This window comes from Heptranchias perlo, chromosome 42 (genome assembly GCF_035084215.1).
Source record: "Heptranchias perlo isolate sHepPer1 chromosome 42, sHepPer1.hap1, whole genome shotgun sequence".
Classification (NCBI taxonomy): Eukaryota; Metazoa; Chordata; class Chondrichthyes; order Hexanchiformes; family Hexanchidae; genus Heptranchias; species Heptranchias perlo.
In genome coordinates this window covers 8,666,352-8,684,055 of record NC_090366.1, presented here as the reverse complement: position 1 = coordinate 8,684,055, position 17,704 = coordinate 8,666,352, and the positions used below count along the sequence as shown (strand labels likewise).

At 48.6% G+C, this 17,704-nt stretch overlaps 1 protein-coding gene across 4 annotated transcripts in view; it reads right to left on the bottom strand.

Annotated features, from left to right (window-relative positions):
• LOC137306168 (guanylate-binding protein 1-like) overlaps nucleotides 1-3,816 on the bottom strand; it is a 31,309-nt gene extending 27,493 nt beyond the window's left edge. The window contains exon 1 of one of the 4 annotated variants that reach the window (XM_067975230.1): nucleotides 3,599-3,816. The gene's annotated coding sequence lies outside the window, so the exon portion shown is untranslated. Of the gene's footprint in view, nucleotides 1-429; nucleotides 452-2,443; nucleotides 2,727-3,598 lie in introns of those variants that run through there. The other 3 variants (XM_067975229.1, XM_067975231.1, XM_067975232.1) reach the window with 3 other exon arrangements.
• Between the last annotated feature and the right edge of the window lie 13,888 nt (nucleotides 3,817-17,704).

Sequence of the window (17,704 nt, the reverse complement as noted above, 5' to 3'; positions counted from 1 at the left end):
CTTTGTCATTCCATTCCCTGCCCATCCAACTCCCTTGGGAATGGGCAGTGTTGGTATTTATTGCCCATCCCTCATTACATGGAACGTACAGCACAGAAACAGGCCATTCGGCCCAACTGGTCTATGCCGGTGTTTATGCTCCGCACGAGCCTCCTCTCACCCCCCTTCATCTAAACCCTACCAGCTTATCATGTTACCCTAGGTGATCCTAGGACAATTGCAGTTCATGATTAATTGACTTGTACAACAGCAAGACTTGCTAGACCACTAGAGGGAATTTATGGTCAACCATGTAGAATGGAACTGGAGTCACGGGTAGGCTCAGACTGGGGAGGTGGGTTGGATCCCTTGCCCGAAGGACTTCAGTGAACCAGTTGGGTTTTTACGGCAATCCAGTAGTCATTTGATCAGGTGCCATCCAGAAATTACCGGATTTATTGAATCCAACGTCACAACTTGCCCTGGTGGGATTTGAACTCATGAACTCTGGGTTGCTAGTCCAGGATCACAAACACTACAGGACTATTCTTCAAACTTGACAGCACTGGGAGCGTGACAGGGAGCAGGTGTGACGGGAAGCAGGTGTGATGGGAAGCAGGTGTGACGGGAAGCAGGTGTGACGGGAAGCAGGTGTGACGGGAAGCAGGTGTGACGGGAAGCAGGTGTGACACAGGAAGTACTCGCTAGGTCCAAGACATTTATTACAAGATGGTGATAGGTTTGAGAGGAAGAGTTCAGAAACTCGCTCCACCATATTGTCAACTGGAACTATATTGTGACTGTTGACATAGGAAAATTGAATGGAAATGTGACATAGCATTTCCTATTGTAAATTGCTGACAGAAAAGTGTGACCAAAAATCATAACAACCGGGTCTTAGAGAGTGAAATTATGAGGACAGGTTGCATAAACTTGACTGGCATTCCCTTGAGTTTTAAAGATCGAGGGGTGATCTAATCAAGGTGTTTATAATGTTAAAAGAATTTGATAGGGCAGAGAAACCATTTCCTCCAGCGGAGGAATCCAGAACAAGGGGGCACAATCTTAAAATTAGAGCTCGGCTGGAGTTGAGGTTCGGATCAGCCGTGATCTAACTGAATGGCGGAGCAGGCCCGAGGGGCTGAATGGCCTCCTCCTGTTCCTACGTTATAGGCCCGAGGGGCTGAATGGCCTCCTCCTGTTCCTAAGTAAACTCTGCGGACGTCCCTAATTATATTTGACGATGTTGTCATAGTCTCACGTTGTAAAGTTAGAACCGACAGAAGTTCTCAGCCGAAGCCTGAAAATCGAGGGGGGTAATTATATTCTCGATGAGTTGACTTTTCAGCCGGTGATGGTAATGCAGCGAGGCATTAGCAGAATGAGGTCAAACAAAAACGTGAGGAAGTCATTCTGCAGCGAGACAGAAGGAACTAGCCGGTCCTAAACACAGCTTCCTCTTTCACTGAGAACCACAGGAAGTTATCAAGTTACACTAAACTTTTCCGTTAATCCCTGGTAGTTTTTTTTTTAAAGAAACAATTGGGACTCATTTTGACGTGCAGAATCAGTTAAGTAGAACTTAGGCCCAACGCTGTTTACTTTTCCCTCCTTGAATCTCCACAATTAGCAATGGTTACCGTACCTCAGCGGGCAAAACCATCAGGCCTGCTGTTTAATGGCTCCATTCAGCCACTTCCTGCTCTCTGTCTGGGAGGCCGAGACACAGACAGGGTGTCTTTGCATCTCTGCTCTGAGTCGGGGGACTGAGGGTCCGAGATATTACCCGCACTAACCGCCAGCCGTGGCTCAGTGGGTCTCACGCTCGCCTCTGAGTCAGAAGGTCGTGGGTTCGAGACCCACTCCGGAGACTCGAGCACAAAATCCAGGCCGACACTCCCAGTGCAGGACTGAGGGAGCGCCGCACTGTCGGATGAGATGTTAAACCGAGGCCCCGTCTGCCCTCTCAGGTGGACGTAAAAGATCCCACGGCCACTATTCAAAGAAGAGCAGGGGCGTTCTCCCCGGTATCCTGGCCAATATTTATCCCTCAAGGAAAAACAGATGATCTGGTCATTATCACATTGCTGTTTGCGGGATCTTGCTGTGCACAATTTGGCTGTGCACAACAGTGACCACTCAATAAGTTACAGGGTGAAGTAGAGATGGAGGGAGAGAGAGACGGAGGGAGAGAGAGAGAGACCAAGGAAGAGACAGGGGAAAACAGGGAGGGGGAGAGACAAGGAAAAGAGGGAGAGCAAGAAGGAGAGACAGGGGGTACTGAAGGAGAATGAGAGAGGGAGATAGAGGGAAACAGAGTGAGTGAGGGGGAAGGGAGGATGCAGAAATGGGCTAAAGGACTGACAGAGAGGGTAAAAGAAAGCAGAAAAGGACAGAGACAGAGTGAGCAAGGGGAGAACATGGGAAATGCTAAACGAGAAAAGACCAGGCCCATCGAATTCACCTTCTAGCATCCCGGTGGTCACATGATACATCGATAATGGAGTTGTTGATTAATTATAGCAATCAATCTCTATCAATTAGTCTAAAACAGACCCAGACATGAGGTGGGAACCTTTGAGAAAGGGAGCGACAGGTGGAGAGAGAGAAACAGACAGACACACACACACACACACAGAGGCAGACCAGGGCAGAGAGGGAAACAAAGGCAGAGAGAGAGAGAGACACACACACAGGGAAACAGAGAGGCACAGACCAGGGAAATAGGGACCGAGAGTGGAAGACAGGGACAGAGGGAAAGAGGGAAAGAGGGAGGGGCAGGCAGGGAAAGAGGGAGGGGCAGGGAAAGAGGGAGGGGCAGGGAAAGAGGGAGGGGAGAGGTTAACAGAGACAGACATAGGGAAACAGAAAGAGGGAGGGAGAGAGACAGCGGGCAACAGAGACGAAGACTGGGAATGACAGAAGGAAACAGAAAGGCAGAGGGAAATAAAGAAAGGCAGAGAGAGAGACACACACACACAGCGAAATGGAGAGAGGAAGAGAACAGAGAGACACACCCAGAGGGAAACGAGGGAAACAGGGAGAGACGGGAAGAGAGTGTGATAGACTGTGCAAGAGATAGAGAGGGGGGGGGAGAGAGAGAGAGAGAGAGAGAGAGTGCTAGACTGTGTGAGAGAGAGAGAGAGAGGGGGAGAGAGAGAGAGAGAGGGAGGGAGAGAGAGAGAGGGGGAGAGAGAGAGAGAGGGAGGAAGAGAGAGGGAGAGAGAGAGGGAGGAAGAGAGAGGGAGAGAGAGAGAGAGAGAGGGAGGGAGAGAGAGAGAGAGAGAGAGGGGGAGGGAGAGAGAGAGAGAGAGAGAGAGGGGGAGGGAGAGGGAGGGAGAGAGAGGGAGGGGGAGAAAGAGAGAGAGAGAGAGAGAGGGAGGGGGAGAGAGAGAGAGTGCTAGAATGTGCGAGAGATAGAGAGGGCGAGAGAGTGCTAGACTGTGCGAGAGATAGAGAGTGGGGGGGGAGAGAGAGTGCTAGACTGTGCGAGAGATAGAGAGAGCAAGAGAGGATCCCAGGTAACGCAGGTAAAAGGATTGGTCACAAATAACAGAACAGTTTAATTTCAGTTAACAGACAGCGAGTAAACCAGCAGTCGCCCGACAGTTTCACAAACCTGATCGACAAACGGTAAGTCCTGGTTTAGACCGGGTATGGAACCAGTTCAGTTGATCCTACCTGTCGGTGCAGGTGATGGGGTCTGAGAGTTAGACGTGAATCTGTGCAGTAATTCCCCCAGTCCCTGTATCAGAACAGGGTCTCTGTTAACAGCCTGAGTGCGAGCCTCCTCGATGATTCTGAGCTCGGAGCTGACTCTCCAGATACACACTCTCTCTCTCTCTCTCAAACTGAAACTAAAAGCTCTTACAGTAAAAGCATCGAGGAGGGAGAGAGTCAACCAATGGGACAGGTTTCGACATCTTAAGAGGTGCAGAGAAATGTGTCCAGGCTCCGAACAGCAGCAAATCTCAACTCCCCGTCTCCTAATGTCTATAGATTTACAGCGATTGTTGCTCCTGGTCCCTGCACACACTAACTCCACATCAGGACACTTGCTCAGTTAACCCCTCCCTGCCCAAGTCAGTGTTCATTCACAACATATTTTGGTCCTTTTTTTCTTGCCCTGCATTTTATTCCACTCCATTCCTGATTCTCAACTTTTAATTTCATCTCTGCACAAACACTGGGAGATTCAGAGATTCCCCATTAAACACAAATTGTACAACACTTCCTGAGGGAGTGAAGAGTCTCCTTCTCTCTGTCTCTTTCTCTGAACTCTTCTTTCTCCCTCTCTTGCACTCTCTCTGTCCTCCCTTTCTCTCTCCCTCCCTCTTTTTTTCTTTCTTTCTTCCTCTCTATCTCTCTCCCTCTCCCTCTGTCCCTCCCTCTCTCTTTCTCTCTATCCCTCCCTCTCTCCGTCCCTCTCCCTCTGGGGCTCGATGATGTTCTGACTGAGTTCCCTTCACCAGTCGAGTGACCAACACACAGACCTCTGACTCTCCCTCCATGCACGGCCAGGAATCAGGGAGCCCAGTGAAGAGAGGACCCTCCTAGAACAGGAAGGGATTTCTTCGTCCCACTTTGAGGAGCTGAAGGTTTCATTCCCTTCTGCAGCCCAGAATGTGGATTCGACAGATGGAATTCCGCTCTCACTTTCCCCCCTGTGTAGTGGCTGTCAGTGTGTATCAATGCAAACTCTGCCGGTATAACTCGGGTCAGATCCCTGGGTCCCGATTGCACTGGAGCCCAGGAGTGCGAGGCCTCCAGTGATGGGCCTACTCCGGGTGATGGGGCTGCTCACCGGGTGCAGTATAACTCCAGCCCAGTGAGAACTCGCACTTCAAAGGAGTGCCCAGGAAAGGCCATTGGATTGGTGGGGATCCTTTAAACACAAAGTGTTTCACTGTTAAAAGAACTTGCATTTATATAGCGCCTTTCACAACCTCGGGACATCCCAAAGCACTTTACAGCCAATGAAGTACTTTCTAAGTGTAGTCACTGTTGTAATTTAGGGAACGCGGCAGCCAATTTATGCACAGCAAGATCCCACAAACAGCAATGTGATAATGACCAGATAGTCTGTTTTGGAGATGTCGGTTGAGGGATAAATATTGGCCAGGTCACTGGGGACAACTCCCCCACTCTTCTTCTAATAGTGGGCATGGGATCTTTTACGTCCACCTGAGAGGGGCAGACGGGGCCTCAGTTTAACGTCTCATCTGAAAGACGGCACCTCTGACAGTGCAGCACTCCCTCAGTACTGGCACTGGGAGCTTCGGCCTGGATTATGGGCTCAAGTCTCTGGAGTGGGGGCTCGAACCCACGACCTTCTGACTCCAGAGTCCAGAGTGAGACCCACTGAGCCACGGGTGACACAAGCGTGAGATGCCAGTCTGAGGCCATCGGTGCAACGAACCCACAGAAGTGATCCGTAGAACCCCACAGATAAAGTGACGACTGATTCCACAGATTGTAAACTCAAACTGTGGAACAAATAGACAATTCAATTCAGTCAGACATCCTAATGGAGTTCAGCAACACCACAAGACAGAGGGAAGATTGTTTGTGTCTCAAAACCGGATAAAAACAAAACCGGATAATTCAGGGGGATTGGACGATCTCACTCCTGTAACAGTTGTGAGGAATAAAACTATTAGATTGAAGAATGTCAGGACCGGAGAGGTGTTTCAACTGGGTCCCAATCCCCGTGATTTTACCGTCTACAGTGAGATCCGTGAGATGGGCAGTGCCAGTGACCTGCAATGGGCAGTGCCAGTGACCTGCAATGGGCAGTGCCAATGCCAGGGTGTAAATGCTAATTTCAATCAGTGTGTGACCACACAGGACAGGGCAGGTTTCAATGTGTGACGGGATAGACAGGTTTCAGTCACTTTGTTCTGATTTCCAGTGCCCGGCAGTATTTTGTTTCTGTTTTGACAGTATGAGCAGCTCTGTTTACATCGCCATGGCAATAATTACAGTTCACATAACTCAGCAGTGAATCAGCCGTCAGTGACTCAGCCATGAGCTTTCATCCCTCTCTTTAGCTGCACTTCACTCTTCCAATTCCCTCCCTCGCCCTCCCATTGGTTCCTGAAAAGATATCCAGCTGTTACCGGGAAATCTCGTCAACCCAAGAATCCCGGTGACTAATCTCACCCCCACGTGACCCTCTAACACGACCTTCACCGACCTCCTGTGACCTGAGGCCTGTGAATCTCCTGCAGCCTTGACCTGTTCTACCTGTTCACATCTGGTAAAAAAAAATCTCCCCACCCCATTACGTCTGTCTCTCTTTCTAAGTTCACCCCTCACATTACGACACCTCAAACATTCAGTGTTGTCCAAGTTTTTCAAGAACTGAGAGGTTATCTTCATCAGGAACAATTGAACAGGCTGGGGCTCTTTTCTTTAGAAAAGAGAAGACTGAGGGGTGACCTGATAGAGGTCTTTAAAGCGGTTTGATAGGGTAGATGTAGAGCAGATGTTTCCACTTGTGGGGGAGACCAGAATTAGGGGCCATAAATAAAAGATAGTTACTAATAAATCCAATAGGGAATTCAGGAGAAACTTGTTTACCCAGAGAGTGGTGAGAATGTGGAACTCGCTCCCACAAGGAGTAGTTGAGGCGAATAACATCGATGGATTTAAGGGGAAGCTGGATAAACACATGAGGGAGAAACAATAACAACAACCTGCATTTATATAGCGCCTTTAACGTAGTAAAACGTCCCCAGGGTGCTTCACAGGGGCGATTATCAAACAAAATTTCACACCGAGCCACATAAGGAGATATTAGGACAGGTGACCAAAAGCTTGGTCAAAGAGGTAGGTTTTAAGAGCGTCTTAAAGGAGGAGAGAGAGGCGGAGAGGTTTAGGGAGGGAATTCCAGAGCTTAGGGCCCAGGTAGCTGAAGGCACGGCCGCCAATGGTGGAGCGAAGAAAATCAGGGATGCGCAAGAGGCCAGAGTTGGAGCAGTGCAGAGATCTCGGAGGTTACAGAGATAGGGAGGGGCGAGGCCATGGAGGGATTTGAAAACAATGGTGAGAATTTTAAAACTGAGGCGTTCCCGGACCGGGAGCCAATGTAGGTCAGCGAGCACAGAAGTGATGGGAGAACGGGACTTGATGTACGTTAGGATACGGGGCAGCAGAGTTTTGGATGAGCTCAAGTTTATGGAGGGTGGACGATGGGAGGCCGGCCAGGAGAGCATTGGAATAGTCCAGTCTAGAGGTCACAAAGGCATGGATGAGGGTTTCAGCAGCAGATGAGCTGAGGCAGGGGGTGGAGACGGGCGATGTTACGGAGGTGGAAGTAGGCGGTCTCGGTGATGGAGCGGATATGGGGTCAGAAGCTCATCTCTGGGTCAAATAGGACGCCGAGGTTGGGAACGGTCTGGTTCAGCCTCAGACAGCGGCCGGGGAGAGGGATGGAGTTGGTGGCGAGGGAACAGAGTTTGTGGCGGGGACCGAAGACAATGGCTTCAGTCTTCCCAATATTTAGATGGAGGGAATTTCTGCTCATCCAGTACTGGATGTCAGCAGTGCGACAAGTCAGACAGTGGAGGGGACGAGGGAGGTGGTGGTGAGGTAGAGCTGGGTGTCGTCAGGGTACATGTAGAATCTGACGTCGTGTTTTCTGATGATGTCACCGAGGGGCAGCATGTAGATGAGAAATAGGAGGGGGCCAAGGATAGATCCTCGGGGGACTCCAGAGGTAACGGTGTGGGAGTGGGAAGAGAAGCCATCGCAGGTGATTCTCTGGCTACGACTGGATAGATTGGAATGGAACCAGGCGAGCGCAGTCCCACCCAGCTGGACCACGGAGGAGAGGCGATGGAGGAGGGAGGTGTGGTCAACCGTGTCAAAGGCTGCAGACAGGTGGAGAAGGATGAGGAGGGATAGTTTACCACGGTCACACTCACAGAGGATGTCATTTGTGACTTTGATGAGGGCCGTTTCTGCACTGTGGCCAGGGCGGAAACCTGATTGGAGGGATTCAAACATGGAGTTGCGGGAAAGATGGTCACGGATTTGGGAGGCGACAACACATTGACGGACTTTGGCGAGGAAAGGGAGATTGGAGATGGGGCGGGAGTTTACAAGGACGGAGGGGTCAAGGGTGGGTTTTGTGAGGAGGGGGTCATGTCGGCAGATTTGAAGGAGAGAGGAACAATACCTGAGGAGAGGGAACCATTAACAATATCAGGTAACGGGGGGCCAGGAAGGGAAGTTGGGTGGTCAGCGGTTTAGTGGGAATCGGGTCGAGGGAGCAGGAGGTGGGTCTCATGGTCGAGATGAGCTCGGAGAGGGCATAAGGGGGGATAGGTGAGAAACTAGAGAAAGATGTGAGTTCGGGGCTAGGGAGGGGGGAAACCTTAGGGGAAGTTTGGCTCGGTGGGCTAGTGGAAGAGAGGGGAAACGGCAGAGGCAGCTGAACGGGTGGTCTCAAACTTAGTGACAAAGAAGTCCATGAACTCCTCACACTTTCTGTTGGAGGTGAGGGTGGAGGGGGCAGGGGAGAGAGGGGTTTAAGAAGACAGTTTGTTGAGGAGGAGAGAAGCCGGGGGTTAGAAAGAAATAGGTTATGCTGATAGGGTGAGATGAAGTAGGCTCGTGTGGAGCATAAACGCTGGCACAGACCAGTTGGGCCGAATGGCCTGTTTCTGTGCTGTTAATTCTGTGTAAGGGCGTCCCTCGAATTAGCTCCAGCTTTGAGCCCTTAAACTAATTCCCTTTAATAATTCTGCCAATTGCCTTTTGTACCCTTTAACCTGTCGATAACATCCAACCAATCGGATTTGATGTTTGCTTTTCTGACCTACCCTGTTTTCTGTTTATTGTAATTTGCTTTCGTGACGGTCTTTAAATTACGAAGGGACTCGGGCAGATTAAATGAGTGGGGAAAACAGGGGCAGATGGAGTGGGGAAAAGTGAGGTCATCCACTTTGGACCCGGGAAAGACCAATCGGAAAATTTCGTTCATATCTTTTGTGAAAGGAGCAGAGAGATTTGGGTGACCGGGTCACAAGTCACTATAAGCTGGTGGAGAGGTACAAATAGTAATCAGATAGGCGAAGGAATGTTGGCCTTTATCTCGAGGGTTGGATTACAAAGGGGTGAAGTTGTGTTCCAGCTGTACAGAGCTCTGGTCAGAGCCCATCTGGAGACACTGCATTCAGTTCTGGGCACCGCACCTCAGGAAGGAGATACTGGCCTTGGAGGGGGTGCAGCGCAGATTCACCAGAATGATACTGGGGCTAAAAGGGTTAAATTATGAGGCCAGGTTGCACAGACTGGGCTTGTATTCCCTCGAGTGCAGAAGATTAAAGGGTGATCTAATCGAGGTGTTTAAGATGATTAAAGGATTTGATAGGGGAGAGAGAGAGAAACTATTTCCTCTGGTGGGGGGAGTCCAGAACAAGGGGGCAGAACCTTAAAATTAGAGCCAGGGCCGTTCAGGGGTGATGTCAGGAAGCACTTCTTCACACAAAGGGGAGTGGGAATCTGGAACTCTCTCCCCCAAAAAGGCTGCGGATGCTGGGGGTTAATTTGAAATTTTCAAGGCTGAGATGGGTGGATTTTTGTTGGGTGAGGACATCAGGGGATATGGAGTAAAGGCGGGGATATGGAATTGAGATGCAGATCAGCCATCATCTAACTGAATGACAGAAAAGGTCGAGGGGCTGAATGGCCTCCTCCTGTTCCTTTGTAACAGGCTCGAGGGGCTGAATGGCTCCTGTTCCCATGTTTACTCTCCTTCCAATCTGGCCATTCAGCCACATTGTCAGGCTATCAGCTGTCTGTAGAATCTACTGCTCTGTGTCTGATCTTCCAGTCCCCATTCTCACTGCCCTCTTCTTATTGCCTCTCTCTCTTCCCTCCCTCTAACTGCCCCCTTCTCAGCCCAAGTCCCTTTGTAATTTAAAGACCGTCAAAGCAAAAGAAAGCAAATTACAATAAACAGAAAACAGGCTAGGTCATAAACTTGAGCTCATCCCAAACTCTGCTGCCCCCGTATCCTAACTCACACCGAGTCCCGTTCACCCATCACCCCCTGTGCTCGTTGACCTACATTGGCTCCCGGTCCAGGAACGCCTCGATTTTAAAATTCTCATCCTTGTTTTCAAATCCCTCCATGGCCCATGGCCCTCATCCCTCCTGCCCTACAACCCTCCGTAATCTCTGCGCTCCTCCAATTCTGGCCTCTTGTGCATCCCCCGATTTTAATCGCTCCACCATTGGCGGCCGTGCCTTCAGCTGCCAAGGCCCTAAGCTCTGGAATTCCCTCCCTAAACCTCTCCACCTCTCTCTCCTCCTTTAAAATGCTCCTTAAAACCTACCTCTTTGACCGAGCTTTTGGTCACCTCTCCTAATATTTCATAAGGCTCCAGAGTAGGCCATTCGGCCCCTCGAGCCTGCTCCGCCATTCAATCAGATCATGGCTGATCTTCGACCTCAACTCCACTTTCCCGCCCGATCCCCATATCCCTTGATTTCTTTAGAGTCCAAAAATCTATTGATCCCAACGACTGAGCATCCACAGCCCTCTAGGGTAGAGAATTCCAAAGATTCACATCCCTCTAAGTGAAGAAATTCCTCCTCATCTCAGTCTTAAATAGCCGACCCCTTATCCTGAGACTATGCCCCCCCGTTCTAGATTCTCCAGCCAGGGGAAACAGCCTCTCAGCATCTACCCTGTCAAGCCCTCTCATAATCTTATATGTTTCAATGAGATCACCTCTCATTCTTCGAAACTCCAGAGAGTATAGGCCAATTCTACTCAATCTCTCCTCATAGGACAACCCTCTCATCCCAGGAATCAATCTAGTGAACCTTCATTGCACCGCCTCTAAGGCAAGTATATCCTTCCTTAGATAAGGAGACCAAAACTGTACACAGTACTCCAGGTGAGATCTCACCAAAGCCCTGTACAATTGGAGCAAGACTTCCTTACTCTTGTACTCCAACCCCCTTGCAGTTAAGGCCAACATACCATTTGCCTTCCTAATTGCTGTACCTGTCTGTTAACTTTCTGTGTTTTGTGTACAAGGACACCCAAATCCCTCTGAACACCAACAGGGCAGGTTGAGAAAGCATACGGGATCCTGGGCTTTATAAATAGAGGCATAGAGTACAAAAGCAAGGAAGTCATGGTGAACCTTTATAAAACACTGGTTCGGCCACAACTGGAGTATTGTGTCCAGTTCTGGGCACCACACTTTAGGAAAGATGTGAAGGCCTTAGAGACGGTGCAGAAGAGATTTACTAGAATGATTCCAGGGATGAGGGACTTTAATTGCGTGGATAGACTGGAGAAGCTGGGATTGTTCTCCTTGGAACAGAGACGGTTGCGAGGAGATTTGATCGAGGTGTTCAAAATCATGAAGGGTCCAGACAGAGTAGATAGAGAGAAACTGTTCCCATTGGTAGAAGGATCAAGAACCAGGGGACATAGATTTAAGGTGATTGACAAAAGAACCAAAGGTGACATGAGGAAACATTTTTTACACAGCGAGTGGTTAGGATCTGGAATGCACTGCCCGAGGGGGTGGTGGAGGCAGATTCAATCATGGCCTTCAAAAGGGAACTGGATAAGTACTTGAAAGGAAAAAATTTGCAGGGCTACGGGGATAGGGCAGGGGAGTGGGACTAGCTGGACTGTTCGTGCAGAGATCTGGCACGGACTCGATGGGCTGAATGGCCTCCTTCCGTGTTGTAACCTTTCTATGATTCTATTTAATAGTTTCTCACCATTTACAAAATATTCTGTTTTTCTATTCTTCCTACCAAAGTGAATAACCTCACATTTCCCCACATTATACTCCATCTGCCACCTGTCACTTAACCTGTCTATATCCCTTTGCAGACTCTTTGTGTCCTCCTCACAGCTTACTTTCCCACCTAACTTTGGATCGTCAGTAAGCTTGGATACATTACACTCGGTCCCTTCATCCAAGTCATTGATATAGATTGTAAATAGCTGAGGCCCAAGCACTGATCCTTGTGGCACCCCACTAGTTACAGCCGGCCAACCTGAGAATGACCCGTTTATCCCTACTCTCTGTTTTCAGTCCATTAACCAATCCTCTATCCATGCTAATATATCACCCCCAATCCCATCAGCCCTTATCTTGTGTAACAACCTTTTATGTGGCACCTTATCGAATGCCTTTTGAAAATCCAAATATGCGACATCCATTGGTTCCCCTTTATCTACCCTGCTAGTTACATCCTCGAAAAACTCTAATAAATTTGCCAAACACGATTTCCCTTTCATAAAACCATGTTGACTCTGCCTAATCATATTATGATTTTCTAAGTGTCCTGTTACCACTTCCTTAATAATGGATTCCAGCATTTTCCCGAGGATTGATCTCAGGCTAACTGGCCTGTAGTTCCCTGTTTTCTCTCTCCCTCCTTTCTTGAATAGCGGGGTTACATTTGCTACCTTCCAATCCACTGGGACCGTTCTAGAATCTAGGGAATTTTGGAAGATCACAACCAATGTATCCACTATCTCTGCAGCCACCTCTTTTAGAACCCTCGGATGTAGGCCATCAGGTCCAGGGGATTTATTGGCTTTTAGTTCCATTAGTTTCTCCAGTACTTTTTCTTTACTGATATTAATGACTTTAAGTTCCTCACTCTCATTAGACCCTTGGTTCCCCACTATTTCTGGTATGCTTTTTGTGTCTCCTACTGTGAAGACAGATACAAAATATTTGTTTAACTTTTCTGCCATTTCCTGATTCCCCATTATAATTTCTCCTGTCTCAGCCTCTAAGGGACCAACGTTTACTTTTGCTGCTCTCTTCCTTTTTATGTACTTGTAGAAGCTCTTTCAATCCGTTTTTATATTTCTTGCTTATTTACTCTCATTCTATGTTGTCCCTTTTCATCAATTTTTTGGTCATCCTTTGCTGGTTTCTAAAACTCTCCCAATCCTCAGGCTCACTACTCTTCTAGGCAACATTATAAGCCTCTTCTTTTAATCTAATACTATCCTTAACTTCTTTAGTTAGTCACGGATGGATTACTTTTCCCATGGAGTTTTTATTTCTCAAGGGAATGTATATTCATTGTGAATTATGAAATATTTCTTTAAATGTTTGCCATTGCTTATCTACCGTCCTATCTTTTAATCTAATTTCCCAATCTACCTTAGCCAACTCGCCCCTGAGACCTATATAATTGGCTTTGTTTAAGTTTAAGACTCTAGTTTCGGACTTAAGTACATCACTCTCAAATGCAATGTGAAATTCTATGATATTATGATCACTCTTCCCCAGAGGATCCTTTACTGTGAGATTACTAATTAACCCTATCTCATTACACAAGACAAGATCTAGAATGGCCTGTTCCCTGGTTGGTTCCATGACATATTGTTCCAGGAAACTGTCTCGAATGCATTCCATGAACTTGTCCTCCAAACTACTTTTGCCAATTTGATTTGCCCAGTCTATATGAAGAGTAAAGTCCCCCACGATTATTGCATTACCTTTGTTACAAGCTCCTATTATTTCTTGATTAATACTCTGTCCGACAGTATAGCTACTGTTAGGGGGCCTGTAAACCACTCCCACCAGAGTTTTCTGCCCCTTGTTATTTCTTATTTCCACCCAGACTGATTCTATTTCCCGATTCTCCGACCCAAGATCCTTTCTCACCACTGTCCTTATCTCATCCTTTATTATCAGGGCTCCACCCCCTCCTTTTACATTCTGCCTGTCTTTTCTAAACGTCAAGTACCCTGGAATATTTAGTTCCCAACCTTGGTCACCTTGCAACCATGTCTCTGTAATGGCTATCAGATCAAACCCATTTATCTCTATTTGTGCCATTAGTTTGTCCATCTTGTTCCAAATGCTTCATGCGTTCAGATAAAGCGCCTTTAATTTTAACTTTTTACTATTTTTCCCCGATTTCACCTTATTCACTGAAGCACAATTACTGTTAAACTCTCTGTCCCTTCCTGTCACTACACTGCTCTATGGCCTTGACTTTTCTCTTTAAATTATAAATTTACCGTTACCTGAACCCTCCTCTCCCTTTTCTAGTTTAAAGCCCTATCTACCGCCCTAGTTATTTGATTTGCCAGGACGCTGGTCCCAGCCCGGTTTAAGTGGAGCCCATCCCATCGGAACAGCCCCCTCTTTCCCCAGTACTGGTGCCAGTGCCCCATGAATCAAAACCCCTGTCTTCCACACCACTCTTTGCTCCATCCATTTAACTCTCTGATCTGTTTGACCCTGTGCCAATTTGCATGTGGCTCAGGCAGTGATCCAGAGATTATTACCTCTGAGGTTCTGCTTATTAATTTGGTCCCCAGCTCCTCAAACTCCCTCAGCAGAACCTCATTCCTAGTTCCACCTATGTTGTTGGTTCCTACGTGGACCACAACAACTAGATCCTCCCCCTCATGCTCCAAGTTAATTTCCAGGTGCAAAGAGATGTCCTTAACCCTGGCATCGGGCAGGCAACACAGCCTTCAGGACTCCTGGTTGCGGCTGCAGAGAACAGTGTCTATCCTTTCCTTCCTTGTCAAATTTTGTTTGATAATCGCTGCTATGAAGTGAGTCGAGAAATTTTATTACGTTAAAGATGCTGCATAAATGCAAGTTGTCATTCAGGTGTTGGTTGAGGGATAAATATCGGCCCAGGACACCGGGGAGAACTCCCCTGCTTTTCTTCCAATAGTGTCTGTGGGATCTTTTACAACCACTTGAGGGGGCAGACGGGACCTCGGTTTACAATCTCATCCAAAAGACGGCACCTCCAACAGTGCAGCACTCCCTCAGTACTGGCACTGGGAGTGTCGGCCTGGATTGTGGGGCTCAAGTCTCTGGAGTGGGGGCTCGAACCCACGACCTTCTGACTCAGACGAGAATGAGGCCCACGGCTGACACCTGAAGTAAGGGTATTAGGGGATATGGGGAAAGGGCGGGGGATTGAAGACAGTGGAGGCTAAAGGCGCCTAGTTCTATGGGGGGAGAAAAGTGAACCAATAAACAGGACATTTGAGTTTAGAAGATTGAGGGGTGATCTGATTGAGGTGCTTAAAATGTTCAAAGGATTTGATAGGGGAGATAGAGAGAAACTATTTCCTCTGGTGGGGGAGTCCAGAACAAGGGGGGCATAACCTTAAAATTAGAGCCAGGCCGTTCAGGGGTGATGTCAGGAAGCACTTCTTCACATAAAAGGGAGTGGAAGTCTGGAACTCTCCCACAAAAGGCTGTGGATCAATTGGATCTTTCAAGGTGGTGATCGATAGATTTTTGTTGGGTAAGGGTATCGAGGGATACGGAGCAAAGGCGGGAAAATGGAGTTGAGGTACAGATCAGCCGTGATCTAATTGAATGGCGGAACAGACTTGAGGGGCTGAATGGCCTCCTTCTGTGATGTAAAAGTCACCTTATGAAATAGCTCAGTGGAACTTTCTCTCCACTGTTTAATAACCTGAGACAGGAGCAGAAAATACAGCGGAAAAAAAAGTCATTTTGATGCACACTGAAGATATTCTGACCTATTTAACAATTGCAAACCTCTGCAAAATAAAAACCAGCACCTCAAACCTCCCTGGACAAAACCATAGTGTCCGCTTCCCAGCAGAATTCCAGCCTTCAACTTCTAAATGTTTTATAACTTTTGGAACTCGCTCCAAAGTTCCCAATCTCACCTGGGGCTGAGAATCTTTTCTGAGCTTTTGTCTTTTTTTTTGAAAGACCAATGTTTCCGCTGGAAATCTGCAATCTCAAGAACTCAACGACAGCCCAGCGGGCTCTCGGCGTCTGCCCGTCGAAATCATCGTGCAAACTGGCGTCAGAGGATCGATTGGATCAGAACCCGCAGTACCGCATTCGGTCACCAGAGGGAGGCGTTGGGCTGCGATACCGCATTCGGTCACCAGAGGGAGGCGTTGGGCTGCGATACCGCAGTCGGTCACCAGAGAGCGGTGGTGAGCTGCACGAGTGAGTGTGTCACACACAGTATTCTGGGTGGGAGTGAGTGTGTCACACGCTGGATAATGGGTGGCAGTGAGTGTGTCACACACGGGACAATGAGTGGGAGTGAGTGTGTCAAACACTGGAAAATGGGTGTATGAGAATGTGTCACACGCTAGATAATGGGTGCGAGTGAGTGTGTCACACGCCAGATAATGGGTGGGAGTGAGTGTGTCCCACATCGGATATCTGGCAGAGTGTGTCAAACACCTGAAAATTGGTGCGAGTGAGTGTGTCTCACACAGGATAATGGGCGGGAGTGAGTGTGTCGCACACCAGATACCAGGCAGAGTGTGTCATACACCTGAGAATGGGTGGCAGTGAGTGTGTCACACACTGGATATCGGGCAGAGTGAGAGTGTCACACAACAGATAATGGGCGGGAATGAGTGTCACACACCAGATGATGGACAGAGTGTGTCACACGATAGTTAACTGGCAGAGTGAGTGTGTCACTTACCGGATAATGGGAAGAGTGAGTGTGTCACACACCAGATAATGGATGGGAGTGAGTGTGTCACACGCCAGATAATGGGTGGGAGTGAGTGTGTCCCACATCGGATATCTGGCAGAGTGTGTCAAACACCTGAAAATTGGTGCGAGTGAGTGTGTCTCACACAGGATAATGGGCGGGAGTGAGTGTGTCGCACACCAGATACCAGGCAGAGTGTGTCATACACCTGAGAATGGGTGGCAGTGAGTGTGTCACACACTGGATATCGGGCAGAGTGAGAGTGTCACACAACAGATAATGGGCGGGAATGAGTGTCACACACCAGATGATGGACAGAGTGTGTCACACGATAGTTAACTGGCAGAGTGAGTGTGTCACTTACCGGATAATGGGAAGAGTGAGTGTGTCACACACCAGATAATGGGCGGGGATAAGTGTGTCACACACCGGATAACTGGCAGAGTGAGTGTGTCACTTAACAGATAAAGGGAAGAGCAAGTGTGTGTTACACACTGGATAACACATGTTGGGAGTGTGTTACACAATTGGTAACAAATGGGCTGGAGTGAGTGCGTCACGCAATGAATAACACAAGCGGGTGTGTATTGGACACAGGTGTGAATGTTTTACACAATCTGGACGGACTGGCTACGATTTAACCACGACTCGCCCTCTGCCCCAGGCTCAGGGAACAAGCATCAAAGCAACGACGCACCCCATGGTCGACCAAGCCTCAGTGAGAAGGCGTCACTGCAATCAAAGCGTCTCTCAGGAGACCGAAGATCATTTTAACGATTTCACGGCAGGAAAAGACAAACGTTTAATGGCGACAGTCAGCGCGCAGAGATCAGGCTCGGAACTAAAGGCGCCTAGTTCTATGGGGGGAGAAAAGTGGAGGCTAAAGGCGCGGGGGATGGGAGCCCCCTGTACCCCTCCTGGGCGAGGGTACAGGGGGCTCCCATCCCCCGGGCCGTGTCTCGAATTTCCTGAAGTTTGTATTTTTCCCCCGATTCCCTCCCCACCCCTTGAAGGCAGCAATCGCCCCCCCCATCCACCCCCAAGCAATGAATTGTTGGCCAGATGTTCAACTGCAGCAGGCATCACAGTTGGGACCCAGAGCGAGAAGAGGCCGGTTTTAGAATTCCCACCGCTGCCTGAGGCCGGAGTCAGGGGTCAGGGGTCAGGGGTCGGGGCCTGGGAGAAAAGGGAGGGCCCAACAATCCCTTCAAGTGAAATTGGGGCTGAGCAAGGTGAAGGATGTTAA